The following is a 14,440-nucleotide window of genomic DNA, read 5'->3' on the forward strand; positions in this document are numbered from 1 at the left end:
GCGATCCATATAGCCCCTAACCCAATTCCCAGCCCACAGATGCTAATACATGCCTGCTCTTCTGGGGTTGGTGTTCTTTGCTCACCTGTGACATCTTCCAGTTGATGAAGACCCTTCTTACTTATCCCCTATTACTCTGCCTCTAGCAAGTGGGGGCTCCTGACCCTGTCAAAGAGTAGTCACTGGTTTGATGCATTGGTGGAAAAGAAGACTAAAACTCTAAAAGCTATTCAAGTGGCATTTCCCTAAAAGTATAAGAGGGCCTTCCTATCATCCAGTCCTCATCCATATTTGCTGAATTTATTTCCAAAGGTGTACTTGCTGTGGAGGAGGAAAACTGAACAGAGATTTAAGAAGCCTCTCCGAGGGACCTAAACAGCCTGATCAGAGAAACAGTGCCCTTCACTCATAGCCTATGTATTAGATCTTTGTTGTTTTACATTGTGTTTGTTTAATCACATAAAGTCCCCTTTCCTATGACAGAAGGAACTTGTTGCTATTAGTTCAAGCACATTGAACAAGATGGACAAAGAGTTTGTTCATATGGTCCAGGAAGAGGTATAGAGGCTACTTATAAAACTGAGACTTGATCCAGTGACCAAACCTGAAGAAGAGGATCTACTCTATCATCCTGTTTGCTCTAGAAGTGTGAACAGTACACCAAGGCTGAAGGATATTCCCATAATCAAAGGCAAAATCCCTTTGTGGATGGAGAACACTTTCCAGGGGTCAATGTAACTCATCCTTAGCATCATGGCCAACCTGCTCCAGTTCACATGCCAGGTGCAGCTGAGAAGGCATCTATTTGATCTGGGAAATCTGTGTCCTATTGAGGGGCAGAGAAGACACGCACACATATTCAATTGCATAGAAAGAATTTCCCAGCAGACTGCTTAATAAACACAAGTGATCTTTCTAAGTCAGAAATGTAAGAGCAGCACAATTTGTAATAGCCAAAACCTAGAAGCAACCCGGTGTCCAACAACCAGTGAGTGGCTGAGTAAGTTGTGGCATATATATATACAATGCAATACTACTCAGCTATTAAAAATGGTGAATTCACTATTTTCAGCCCATCTTGGATGGAGCCTGAAGAAAGCATGCTAAGTGAGATAAGTCACAAACAAAAGCACGAATATGGGATGATCTCACTCATAGACAGAAATTGAAAAATAAGATCAGAAGGGAAAACACTAAACAGAACTTGGACTGGAATTGGTGTATTGCACCAAAGTAAAAGACTCTGGGATGGGTGTAGGGAGAGGGTGCAGGTCCTGGAACATGATGGCAAAGGAGGACCTAGTTGGGGGCTAAACTGCTATGTGGAAAACTGGGAAATGTTATGTAGGTACAAACCAGGTCCTCCTTGTACTCATGTACAAACTATTGTATTTGACTGTTGACTATAAACCATTAATCTCCCAATAAAGAAATTAAAAGAAAAAATTAGTAAAAGTTAAAAAAAAAGAAACAAAGAAATTCAACAGCAATGGAAGCAGAGACCCAACCGTGGACTTGGTAGGGAACATGGATATTGGGACATCCATGAAGAGACAGTACTTGTTATTATATTCTAAGGCTCAGTGTCAGGGTTTGTACCACTCAAAGGGTGAAAGGTTGATGCAAGGGAAATGGAGCTGCTAATATCTGTTCATTCCTTCATGACTACTCACTTATATAGTGACTCAAAGGAGATTTAGGGAAAACCACTACTTTGCATCTGAAAATTTACACTACTGAGAAGTTGTGTTATTCTGGGGGAAAGGTCAGGGCCAGGCTCTCCTGTTGCCTGAATCTGGGTGCTCCAGGTTAACCCTTTATCTCTTAACAATTTTTTTTAGACTTAGAGACTATTTTTGTTATATTTCCTTCTTCAAGTTGCAGCAGGAACATCCCAGATTCACAGGAAATTATGAATCAGAGAAGACTACCTGAATGGCTCCAAAGAGAAATTTAGAAAAAAAATTTGTATACCATAGTTCAAATAGTCAGACAGGAAGATTTGCTTACATATAGAAAAAGGAAGACTTACATTTAAAAATTTTTTTTTTTTACCAGAGCACTGCTCAACTCTGGTTTATAGTGGTGCAGGAGATTGAACCTGGGACTTTGGAGCCTCAGGCATGAGAGCCTGTTTGCATAACCATTATGCTATCTACCCCTGCCCACATTTTTTTTTTTTTTTTTTTTTAGCTAGAGTACTGCTCAGCTCTGGCTTACGGTAATATGGACGATTGAACCTAGAACTTTGGAGCTTCAGGCGTGAGAATCTGTTTGCATAACCATTATGCTATTTACCCCTGCCCAAGACTTAATTTTTAATTTAGTTCAGTTTAATTACCACTAGAATGTTTACTGGGGCTCTGTGCCTGCACAGTGAATCCAGTGATCCCAGCAGCCTTTTTTTCTTTTTCTTTTTCTTTTCTTCTTTTTTTTGATAGAGACAGACATATTACTCTTAGGCATTTATACAAAGGATATGAAAACACTAACTTGAAGGGACATATGCACCCCTATGTTCATAGCTGAACTATTCACAACAACCAAAGAGTAGAAGTAGCCTAAATACCCATTAACAGATGATTATATAAAGAAGTTAAGGATGGAATACCACATTGGAATCAAAAAAGATGATACAAAAAAGATGTGCCCAGGGAGTCGGGCTGTAGTGCAGCGGGTTAAGCGCAGGTGGCGCAAAGCACAAGGACTGGCATAAGGATCCCGGTTTGAACCCCGGCTCCCCACCTGCAGGGCAGTCGCTTCACAGGCAGTGAAGCAGGTCTGCAGGTGTCTATCTTTCTCTCCCCCTCTCTGTCTTCCCCTCCTCTCTCCGTTTCTCTCTGGCCTATCCAACAACAATGACAACAACAATAATAACTACAACAATAAAACAACAAGGGCAACAAAAGGGAATAAATAAATAAAATAAAATATTAAAAAAAAGATGTGTCCTTTGAAGCAAAGTAGATGATGATTATGCTTAGAGGAATAAGTAAAGTGGTGAAAGACAATTACTGGATAGTTTCACTTATATGTGGAGTTTAGAGATGTAAACAAACTGTTTCACTCAAAGACTTCATAAGAACTATGGGTGGTTGTCTTTGGGAGGATGGGGACATAAAACTTTGGTGGTGGTTGCAGTGTGGAACTTTATAATCTTGTAAACCACTATAAAGAAATAATTTTATTATAAATAAAAATGGCCTGGATCTTCCTTTTGGGAACTCTCCATCCATGCCTGTGCAGCCTGTTCTAGTCTGGTAGAAAGAGTCAGCCTCTTCTACATAGACTTTCAGCCTTGAGGGATGTCATAGATACCAACCCTGCTATCTCTCTGATAGTCAACACACCAGTTTTTCTTGGGAGATGTTATAGGGTGTTGAAGGTAGAGACAGAGTAGAGACAAGTCAAGATAAAAAATGAATGTATATAGGAAATAATTGTAGTTAAATTCTCATTTTGCCAATAAGGCTAATTTGTTGCCTTGCTCTCAGTTTGGGTCTGTGGGATTATATCATCTATTGTCACATGTTTATTGATTATCTATATATCTTCTTTTTTCCATTTTTTTATTAGTGATTAATAGTGGTTACACGACTGTAAGATTATAGTACACAGTTCCACACCTACATATCTTTTTCTGTAAAGTTTCTGTTCAAAAATTATTTACTTTTCAAAAATTTGATAGTTTCACTTATTGTGTTGGACATGTTTGTTTCATATTTATTTATTTTCTTTAAAAGATCCTTTTTATGATAGAGTGCCCCTGCTAAAAAATGCTTTTTTATTTTTTGCCACCAGGGTTATCACTGGGGTTCTACTCCTACACAATTTTATTGTTCCCGTTGAAATAAACTTTTTTTTTCCTGAGAGAGAGAGAGAGAGAGAGAGAGAGAGAGAGAGAGAGAGAGACAGCACTCTTCCACCTCTCATGAAGCTTCATCTATGCAGGTACTCCATCTGCTGGTCAGGGGCTCAAACACATGTCCTTGTACATAGTAAAGTGTGCATTCTACTGGATGAACTATCTTCTGGTTTCCTTAATTATTATTATTATTTTGAGAGAAAGACATAGACAAAAGCACTCTGCTCTCATCTGGCATATGGCAGAGCCATGTTTGAACTTGATTCTGGATTCTTAGGCATGCAAGTCCTGTGCTTTAATACTGAACAACTTCCTTAGCCCCCATACTTATTTTTCACTCTTTACTTTGTGATACAAGTATTTTGTCAGATGATAGTATCATCTAGTCTCCTCACAGGACTTGGCCACATAAGATAACAAATGAGAAAGGCATTGCAAATACAGGAGAAAAATTGAAATATTTATTTAGGACATGAGATCCTTCCTGGTGTCAGGTCTTTCCTATTGTGGTGATACAGGCTGTCCACTTTTCCAATCCTTTATCGAGGGGCATGGCAGAGTCATCTAGATCATCTGTGATGGCTGCCATTAGCTAATCAGAGGCATTCTTGTTTGTCGTTTCTCACCGCATCATATTAATTTGTGACACATCATTAACCACAGCTGTGTGTTCAGTTGTGACACTGCGCTGGGAAGTCTAAGGGTGGTGTCAAGTGGGTTTCCCAGATTGTGTAATGATCGTGCGTTTTTCTGGTCTTACTGATGCATATGCATTTTCTTTCCCCTTCTCCTTTGCCTCCTCCTTCTTTTTCTTCTTCTTTTTGCTTCCAGGGTTATCACCAGGGCTCAGTGCCTGCACTATGAATCCACTGCTCCTGGAGGCCATTTTTTCCATTTTGCTGCTATTGTTGTTATTTCTGTTGGATAGGAAAGAGAGAAATTGAGAGAGGAGGGGAAGACAGGGAGGGAGAAAGATAGACACCTGCAGACCTGCTTCACTGCCCATGAAGTGACCCCCATCCAGGTGGGGACCTGGGGGCTTGAACCAGGGTCCTAAGCAGGTCCTTGCCCTTCGAGCCATGTGCACTTAACCCACTGTGCTACTGCTTGGCCCTCTGTATGCATTTTTCTATTGTTAATAATTTATGGAAGTAAACCATCTGAAAAAAAAATTACCTTGAAGATCTTTTCCTCTTCTTCAAGAGACTGGCCCACTTAATAATGGCTCTTTTGGTCAATAGCACACCACCTTATCATCTGAGGCCCTAGTTAGGGAATCCTTGGACTTCCACACACATATAACGGGCCTAGACCTCTAATGGTTCCCTCTCTTCATCACCACTGGTCACTTACATCAGGAGGTTGAGGTACCCTGCCCTGCCACTTGAGGAAGACTGGTCCTGAAATGAGTGCAGCCTGCAATATTCCCAGACGTGACCATGAGCTGTGAGCTCAGACCAATAGGGACTCAGAGGTGATACAGGCTCTGGTGATACATACATACATACATACACACACACACACACACACACACACACACACACACACACACACACACACACACATATATATATATATATATATGCCCTCGGTCAGGTGGATGGTGGTAAATAAGTAATTTTACCCACAGAATTTTTTTCAAGAAGGGGAGCTACTTACTGCCTTAATCTAATTTTCTAACCCTTTTCTCTATGCTTACACTATTTTTTCTGACAATATTTTTATCTGACTTCAGGCTAGCTATCAAACTCAAGCAAAACTACCATAATTGTGTTTCCCCAGGAACATGCCTAAGATGGACTTTCTAACTTACTTCTACCCTAAGATCCCTAATATCATCTGCTCTATTTCTACTTTTTGGTTCCTGTTCATTAACCATTTTGTCTCAATTTATGTCCTGCCACCTTCCAGACACCATTTGCAGATGCTACTATGACGCATCCTGACCTCTCTGGGCAGATGACCTCATCAGTGTCTCCTGGAACCTCTCCTCTCCAGTGCTCTGGCCCACTGTGAGTATGGGTTGAACTGCGAACACCCATGTCCAGCAGAGAATTACAGAAGCCATAACTCCTACCTTCTGCACCCCAAAAACAACCTTGATCCATACTCCCAGAAGGGGAGAAGTAATAGGAGGAAGAAGATAAGAAGGCTCCGAATTCCAGCTCCATAAGGAGAAAGAGAGAGAGAGAGAGAGAGAGGATAAGAAGGAAGAAAAGTAGAAGAACATATGGAGGTAGTAATGTTGTCATGAGTGGCTTGGAGGGGAAGAGAGGATTGGATCAGGATGAAATAGTGGGTTAATTATGTATAAATGTAGACAGATAGTTGTAGAGGTGATGGTTGGTCCATTTCTACAACCTTAGGGCAACTGTGGTGGCTTGTAGTGGGGTGACTGAAGATTCAGAACCCTGGTGGTGGGAATGGAAGTATACCCCAGTTGACATGTAACTTTGTAAATCAATATTAAATCACTAAAAAAAAAAAAAAAGACCCTCTCCCCTTCTTTATAACCCTAACTTCCTTTAAATATATACCTGTTTGTCCTCTTTCCTGAATAACAATTTAAGGCACATTGAGGAAGTTTGTAAGCATAGCATGAAAAGAAGACATTTATTTTCTTAATTTTAATTTTAAAATATTTTAACTTATGTGTTATTGGATAGAAACAGAAAGAAATTGAAAGGAGTGGAGGAGTTAGAGGGAGAGAGACAGAGAGACAACTACATCTCTATTTCTTCTATTTGTGAAGATTTCCTCATGCAGGTGGGGACCAGGAGCTTGAACCTGAGTCCTTCTTCTTCTTCTAGCGTTAGCCCTTCTTCCGTAGCCAGTCAACAGCGTCAGGTTGAGCCTGATGTAAAGTTTCGAGATCTCCTTTGAATCTGGAGAGGTGGCAGTCGTTGACTATGTGGGTCATAGTCTGTCTGGAGCTGCAGGGGCAATTCGGATCGTCTCTGGCTCCCCAGCGATGGAACATAGCGGCGTACCGGCCATGGCCTGTTTGATAGTGATTGAGGAGGGCCCAATCATAATGTGCTAGGTCAAAGCCGGGTTGACGCTTGCAGGGGTCTGTGATGAGGTGTTTGTTCTTTACCTCAGCTGACTGCCAACTCTGTTTCCAAGAGACTGGAACAGAGAAGTTCAGTGTAGGCATAGGGGACCAGATTGAGTCCTTATTCACTATTATGTGTGTGCTTAATCAGGTATGCCAGCACCTGATGCCAAATTTTAATTTTTTATATTTATTTATATATTCCCTTTTGTTGCTCTTGTTGTAGCTATTATTGTTGTTGTTGTTGTTGTCATCGTTGTTGGATAGGACAGAGAGAAATGGAGAGAAGAGGGGAAGACAGAGAAGAGAAGAAAAAGATAGACACCTCCAGACCTGCTTCACTGCTTGTGAAGCAACTCCCTTGCAGGTGGGGAGCCGAGGGCTGGAACAGGGATCCTTAGGCCAGTCCTTGCACTTTTCGCCATGTGCGCTTAACCCACTGCTATTTCATTTTATTTGTTAGAATAGAAAAAAAAAAGAGAGAGGCAAGGGGGATAGAGGAGATAAAAAGACGGAGAGACAGCTGCAGCACTGCTTTACCACTTGTAAAGCTTCCCCCTTGTAGGTGGGAACTGGGGACTTGAACCCAGGTCCTTGTGCATGGTAACACATACACTTAACAAAATGTAAAACTGCTCATCCCCAGAAAGAAATTTATAATTTTTTTTCACTCTTTTGTCTTCCATTTTATTTTATTATTTTTTGATTGATTTAATAGTGATCTACAAATCCATTGGATAAGAGGGGTATAATTCCACATAATTCCCACCACCAGAGTTCTACATCCATCCCCTTACTTTGGATGCTATTGTATTCTTTAACACTCTGGGTGTATGGACCCATGATCATTATGGGGTGAAGAAGGTTGAAGTTCTGGTTTCTGTAATTGCTTCTTCTCTGGACGTGGGCATTGACAGGTTGATCCACAGCCCCAGGCTGTTTCTATGTTTCCCTAGTAGGGCAGGCCTCCAGAGAGGTGGGGTTCCAGGACATACTGGTGAGGTCATCTACCCAGGGAAGTCAGGTTGGTGTCATGGTAGCATCTACAATTTGGTGGCTGAAAAGCATTGAGATATAAAACAGAGAAATTTGTTAAATAATCAGCAAACCAAAGGTAAGAATAGAGCAGATGAGATTTGGGGTCTCCATTATGGCAAAAGCTAGTAGGTCTATTTTAGGTATATTCCAAGGGGTCCATGACTTTACTAATTCTTGCCTCAGCCTGACAGCTAACATGCAGTTGGACTAGAGGTATTATCTGGGGAGATGGTGTCAGAGTTGGGAATAGGACTGGAAAACTGGATCAGGGAAGAGAGTAGCTCCCAAATATGGGAAAAGTATATAAGTACCATTAACTGTAAACTCCAATGATCTCATCTGAGGCCCATATTCAGCACAGGAGCCTGTGTAACCTCTGCATCCTTATACCAGGAAAACATTTCTAGCACCTTCATATTTCCCCTGAGTCTTTTTTATTTAATTGATGCAACACTGTTGTACATTACATTTTATGTCTTTTTTTTTCTTTTCAACTTATTTTTACTAAAGGTTTAATAATAGTTTATAAGATTGTAGAGGGATAGTTGCATGTAAACCCACAGTTCTGTGCTTCCCTCTCCCCCATGGTCAGCATAGTTTCCACAAACTTTCTTAGAGAAAGTTTGCCTTTTTATTTTTTATTTTTTTACAAGTTCATGTGTTTCAATTCTTTATATTGCACACACGAGCAAAAACATCACCTTTCAGAAAAATGCAGATTATTTGTAATAGATATAAACTATAGCAATAAGAGTCCTTGGATACAAAACACTGAAAGATAAAATTGCTTGACTTTACCTTTAAGGCAGAGTCAAGAATTAGCACAATTGTTACACAAAAGACTTTTTATGACTGAGTCTCCAGGGTTTCAGGCTCAGAGGCACTACCACAAGTTAGAATCGATCAGAAAAAAAGAAAAAAGGAAAAAAAATCCCCAAACAAACAAAATAAACAGAGGAGATGATTTCAATGTCTTTTGCATATAGGATATTACTGAGTTGTCTCATGCACACAATTTTTTCCCTCCCTTCTTTCCTTCCTTCCTTCCTTCCTTCCTTCCTTCCTTCCTTCCTTCCTTTCTTTTACTTTTTTCTTTTCTCTTTTGTTGCTGTTGTCAACAGGGCTCCACTGCTCTGTTTTTCAGACAGAGAGGGACAGAAGACAAAGAGAAAGCATCACAGGATTAGTGCTTTCCCTAGTGCCTTAGTGCTTCAATGTGGTATACTGGGGTTCGGTTCTGGATTGTACACATGACAAAGCAGGAGAAATACCCATCTCACTCGCTCCATACTGTTGTGGGGACCTGGTGCCATACTCCCTGACATTGTCTGGTTCATCATGGTAGTTTTCACAAATATGTGGGGGTCACAGGCCAGTGGTGGTGCACCCGGTGGTTAAGCACATATAGTAAAGTACAAACACCTCAAGGACTCTTTTAAGGATCTGGGTTCAAGCTCCTGGCTCCCCACCTGCAGGGGGGGTCATATTACAGGTGATAAAGCAGGTCTGCAGGTATCTGTCTCTCCCCCTCTTTATCTTACCCATCCCTCTCAATTTCTCTCTGTCCTACCTCCCCCCCAAAAAAAAAGAAAGAGAAAGAAAAAATAAAGAAGAATTGGGGGATCCTGTAAACTAGGCAAAGCAAACTTGTTTAAAGGAAAGAGACATAACTCAAGCACAGATGGGAGTCATTGGAGAATATGGTACCTTAGTGATTTTTCCCTTTGCCTTTTATATCCCTGGGAGCTCTAGGTGCTTCACCACTTCCCTTCTACCCCCGGACCCCTGCTGGGAGCATATAGGAAACCAGAAACTGCCCTCACAGGGGCCAAAGACCAGAGTCTTGCAGGTAAACATGTGGCTGACTGCTGTGGAATGTTCATGTGACTGCCAGCCCAGCATTTTTTTTTTTTTAGATCTAATTTACCTTTAATAACATTACAGGATTAAAAAAAAACCTTTTCAAAAGTAAGCTGTAACACCATGTCCACCTAAAATGCCACTATCTATTATACCCCTCCACCTTAAAATTTATTTATTTATTAACATGAAAGAAAACCAGAGCATCACTTTGATATGATACATGAGGTCTTGGGGATCAAACTCAGAGCCTCATACTTCCAAGGCCAATGCTCCAGTCAGCACACCACCTCCTAGGCCATCCCTTCTACCTTTTATGCTCTCCATGATCTCTTTCTCCAGCAACCTTTGTTTTGTGATTTTTATTGCAGTGCTTTTATTAAAGAGAAAATATACAATAACAGTTTTTAAATGATAATGAAAAGGTACAAAGGATTATTTTTTGTCAACACTGGATTTAGGCCTTTAGCTACTGAGCAGAGGTGAGATAATTCATAAGGGAATAAGGAAATGAGGAGACTGATGTTTGGAAATGGTCAGGAGAAATGGGATTAAGTTTCTTAAGTAAAGTAAAAAACTGAGGTCAGCAGACAGACAGCCTTTTAGTGTCCTGACCACTGAATGGAAGTTGGAGAGGAAAGCATTTCCTGTACTAACTGCAACAGGTAGCTAGGGGAGATAACATAATGGTTATAATGGTTATACAAAAGATTTGCATGCCTTAGGCATTGATGTCATAGGTTCAACCTCCTAAATCACCATAAGTCAGAGCTGAGCTGTGCTCTAGTAAAACAAACAAACTATATTTATACTAAGTTGTTCTCATTCCTCAGGTTAGGGGGACAAGAAAAATTTATGATCATAAGTGAAAGAGGTCTGGTCAGCCTACAGTGCAGTATGATTAAGTAGAAATCACTAGAAATACTTAGATTTCTTTGGGTGACTCTCTACTCTTGTCACCAGAGTAGTGAATGGGATTTGCTCACCCATGCAGCCTATTGTGGTCTCTCTAGCTAAACTTCCACTTCTAGGTTTTTAAGTTAAATTATGTCCCCTTCTTGAACTTAATCAATGAATGAATGTTTACTGACTTCCTACCATATGTTACACACTACTACACATTCCTTTGCCCATCTTGGGTCTCCCATAAAGTAATATGTATGTGTAAATTACAATAGCCCAACAAGGAACAAAGGGCTGACTCTGTTAACAACTAGAGAGGCATCCAATGGCATCATGACATAGGGCTTCTTTGACATCTGTGCTGGGTTAAAGCATAGATGGACTCAAGAGTGGAGAAGGACTTCACTCAAGTTTCATCCCCTCTGGATATAGATGTGTGTGTGTGTGTGTGTGTGTGTGTGTGTGTGTGTGTGTGTATGTGTGTAATATTACTCACACAGTTAGGTGCACTATAATTATAAATAAAGGATAATGATGACTGGCTGAGTCTTCTTTCAGAAGACATTGACCAAGTACAATACTATAGAGCAGGAAGCAGAAAGAATGGGAGATGACTGAATCTTCTCTTATGAGGAAGAGTACAGTTGGAATTTACTTTGGAAACCATGTCCTACTTCAGAGTACTGCCACAAGATCAAGGGAGCCCACTCTATCTGGATTCAGAGAGTAAAACTGGCCATTAGGCAGCTCCAAGGCACCCCAGGTCCTGTCAGTGTATCAAATTAGCAATTTCTGTCTGCTCTAGGGGAGGGATACAGGGAGATAGGGATACAGTGGTACTGAGGTATGTCTTCTCTCAGGAAGAAGATTCAGGGTATAGAATAAGAACAGCCTTCTTTGAAGAAATGCATTTAAGTTAGGACTCCAAGGAAGAGTTCAGGAAAACTGTGCCTTAGTAAGACTCTCCAGACCCATGGCAGATGGAATCGAGGTGTCTATAGCCCTATCCTTAGAAATGGGGTCTTAGCCTTTTGCTGAATACTTAGGATGTAGAGTTCACTATTCAAGAAGAAGAAACTTAGAATGAGTTCAGGTTAGGGCTTCAGTCAAATAAATTATCTGAGCTGCAGTCATAGTGGAAGAACTATTTTCTCTCAGGAAACCAGGACAAACACAGCTTGGAAGCACAGAGCCACTTGTAATTCATTCACGTAGGTAATATTATTGACCATTTATTATGTACCTGACAAAATATCTACTCACATAAAATTTATGTTCCTATGGTGGAGTCAGGCAAGAGGCCAGTTATGATAAATAATAATAAAAATGAATGTGAACATTTTCTTTGAAGAAAATGAAATACTGATGGGGAGGATGACAGAATATATAATCTGAGAGGTTGGTCAAAGGAGATCTCTGAGGAGCATTCGTGAGAAGGACCAAGTATAAAAAGCCCTGGGGAGGATCTTCCACATGGGAGCAGTAAATACAAAGGCTCTGTGATGTCTGAAAAAGCAGAGCGAAGCCCTGTACAGCACTGTGAGTGAGGGTTATGCATTTGTGTGTGATGGGGATGAAGTCAGAAGGGTAGATGGGGCCTTCTAAACCAGGGTAAGGAGTTTCTTTTCAGTGAGTGTTTATAGTGGGAAGCCATTGGAGGGCTTTATAGTGGGGAGTGACAAGACCTAGCTTGTATTGTAGAGGGATCATCTTATTGGTATAGGGTTGAACAAAGACTCAAACTCAAAGAAGAAAAGATGCTTTAGGATTGAGAGGTTGTTGTAGGGCCAAAGTCATATGGACAGGTTGGATTATATATTGTAGGTAGAGTTTCTAGGACTACTTAACAGAGTATAGAGGGTTGGCAGGTTGGGGTGTCAAGTCTGAAGGAGGCATGGATGGGGAGAAAGCAATTTTAAGTGACAATGTTGAGAGTTTGGCTTTGGCCATTTGTAGTTTAATATAGAAACTTTAAAGTATAAAGATGTAAATATGCAAGTCATTGGCTAATGGGTAGTATTTGAAATTATGAGGTTAGATAAGATGCCTGGAGTATTATGGTACCTCAGTACTAGTTAAGAACATTATGATCAGGCAGGGGTAGATAGCATAATGGTTATGCAAAGAGACTCTCATGCCTGAAGCACCGAAGTCCCAGATTTAAACTCCTGCATTACCATAAGCCAGAGCTGAGCAGTGCTCTGGTAAAAACAAACAAACAAACAAACAAACAGAAGTAAGATCATGAACAAACAGAAGTAAGTTCATGGGGATGTGATTATAGGTTGTAAGTCTTTCATACCTACATGGTATGTTTGGATCTGGTGGGGAATGGCACTACTCCCACATCATCTCCATTCCTTCCTCCTTAGTCCCATTTACATGTCTTCTAGAAGCCCCCATTCTCTTCATACTCTACCAGCTAACCACTATACTAGTCATCTTACAGGCCCAGAGCATATGTCTAATTGTTCTTATTTACATATTGTCTCCTAGGTTGGCATGTCCTGGTATTTGATTTCTGTCTTGCATCGTTGACTGAGTAAAAAACCATACAGTTGTATTACATAGCATTTTCCTCAGTCCATTTGAAACATGGCAAAAGTTTGCTTTTCTTTAAATTTCTTTATTGGGGGATTAATGTTTTACATTTGACAGTAAATACAATACTTTGTACATAACATTTATCAGTTTTCCACATAACAATACAATCCCCACTAGGTCCTCTGTCATCCTTTTTGGACCTGTATTCTCCCCCTATCCACCCACCCACCCCAGAGTCTTTTGCTTTGGTGCAACATGCCAATTCCAGTTTAGGTTCTACTTATGTTTTCTCTTCTGATCTTATTTTCAACTTCTGCCTGAGAGTGAGATCATCCTATATTCATCCTTTTGTTTCTGACTTACTTTGCTTAACATGATTTCTTCAATCTCCATCCACAATGGGCTGAAAATGGTGAAGTCACTGTTTTTAATAGCTAAGTAATATTCCATTGTATATTTAGACCACAACTTGCTCAGTCACTTATCTGTTGTTGGGTTGCTTCCAGGTTTTGGCTATATTAAAAGTTGTGCTGCTATGAACATAGGTATACACAAATCTTTTTGGATGGGTGTGTTGGGTTCCTTAGGATATATCCCCGGGAGAGGAATTGCAGGATCATAGGGTAGGTCCATTTCTAGCCTTCTGAGAGTTCTCCAGACTGCTCTCTATACGGGTTGGACCAATTTACATTCCCACCAGCAGTGCAAGAGGGTTCTGTTGACCCCACAACCTCTCCAGCATTTGTTGCTGCTATATTTTCTGATGTATGACATTCTCACAGGAGTGAAGTGGTATCTCATTGTTGTCTTTATTTGCATTTCTCTGACAAAGACTTGGAGCATTTTTTTATGTGTTTCTTGGCCTTTTGGATCTCTTCTGTAGTGAATATTCTGTCCATGTCATCTCCCATTTTTGGGTGGAGTTATTTGGTTTCTTGATGTTGAGTTGAGCAAGCTCTTTATATATTCTGGTTATTAGCCTCTTGTCTGATATATGGCATGTAAAGGTCTTCTCCCATTGTGTGAGGGGTCCCTTGATTTGGGTAGTGGTTTCTTTTGCTGTGCAGAAGCTTTTTAATTTGATGTAGTCCCATAGGTTTATACTTGCCTTAGTCTTCTTTATAACTGGATTCATTTCACTGAAGATGTCTTTAAAATTATGTGGAAAAGAGTTC

The sequence above is a fragment of the Erinaceus europaeus genome, chromosome 3 (assembly GCF_950295315.1).
Source record: "Erinaceus europaeus chromosome 3, mEriEur2.1, whole genome shotgun sequence".
NCBI classification, from domain to species: Eukaryota; Metazoa; Chordata; class Mammalia; order Eulipotyphla; family Erinaceidae; genus Erinaceus; species Erinaceus europaeus.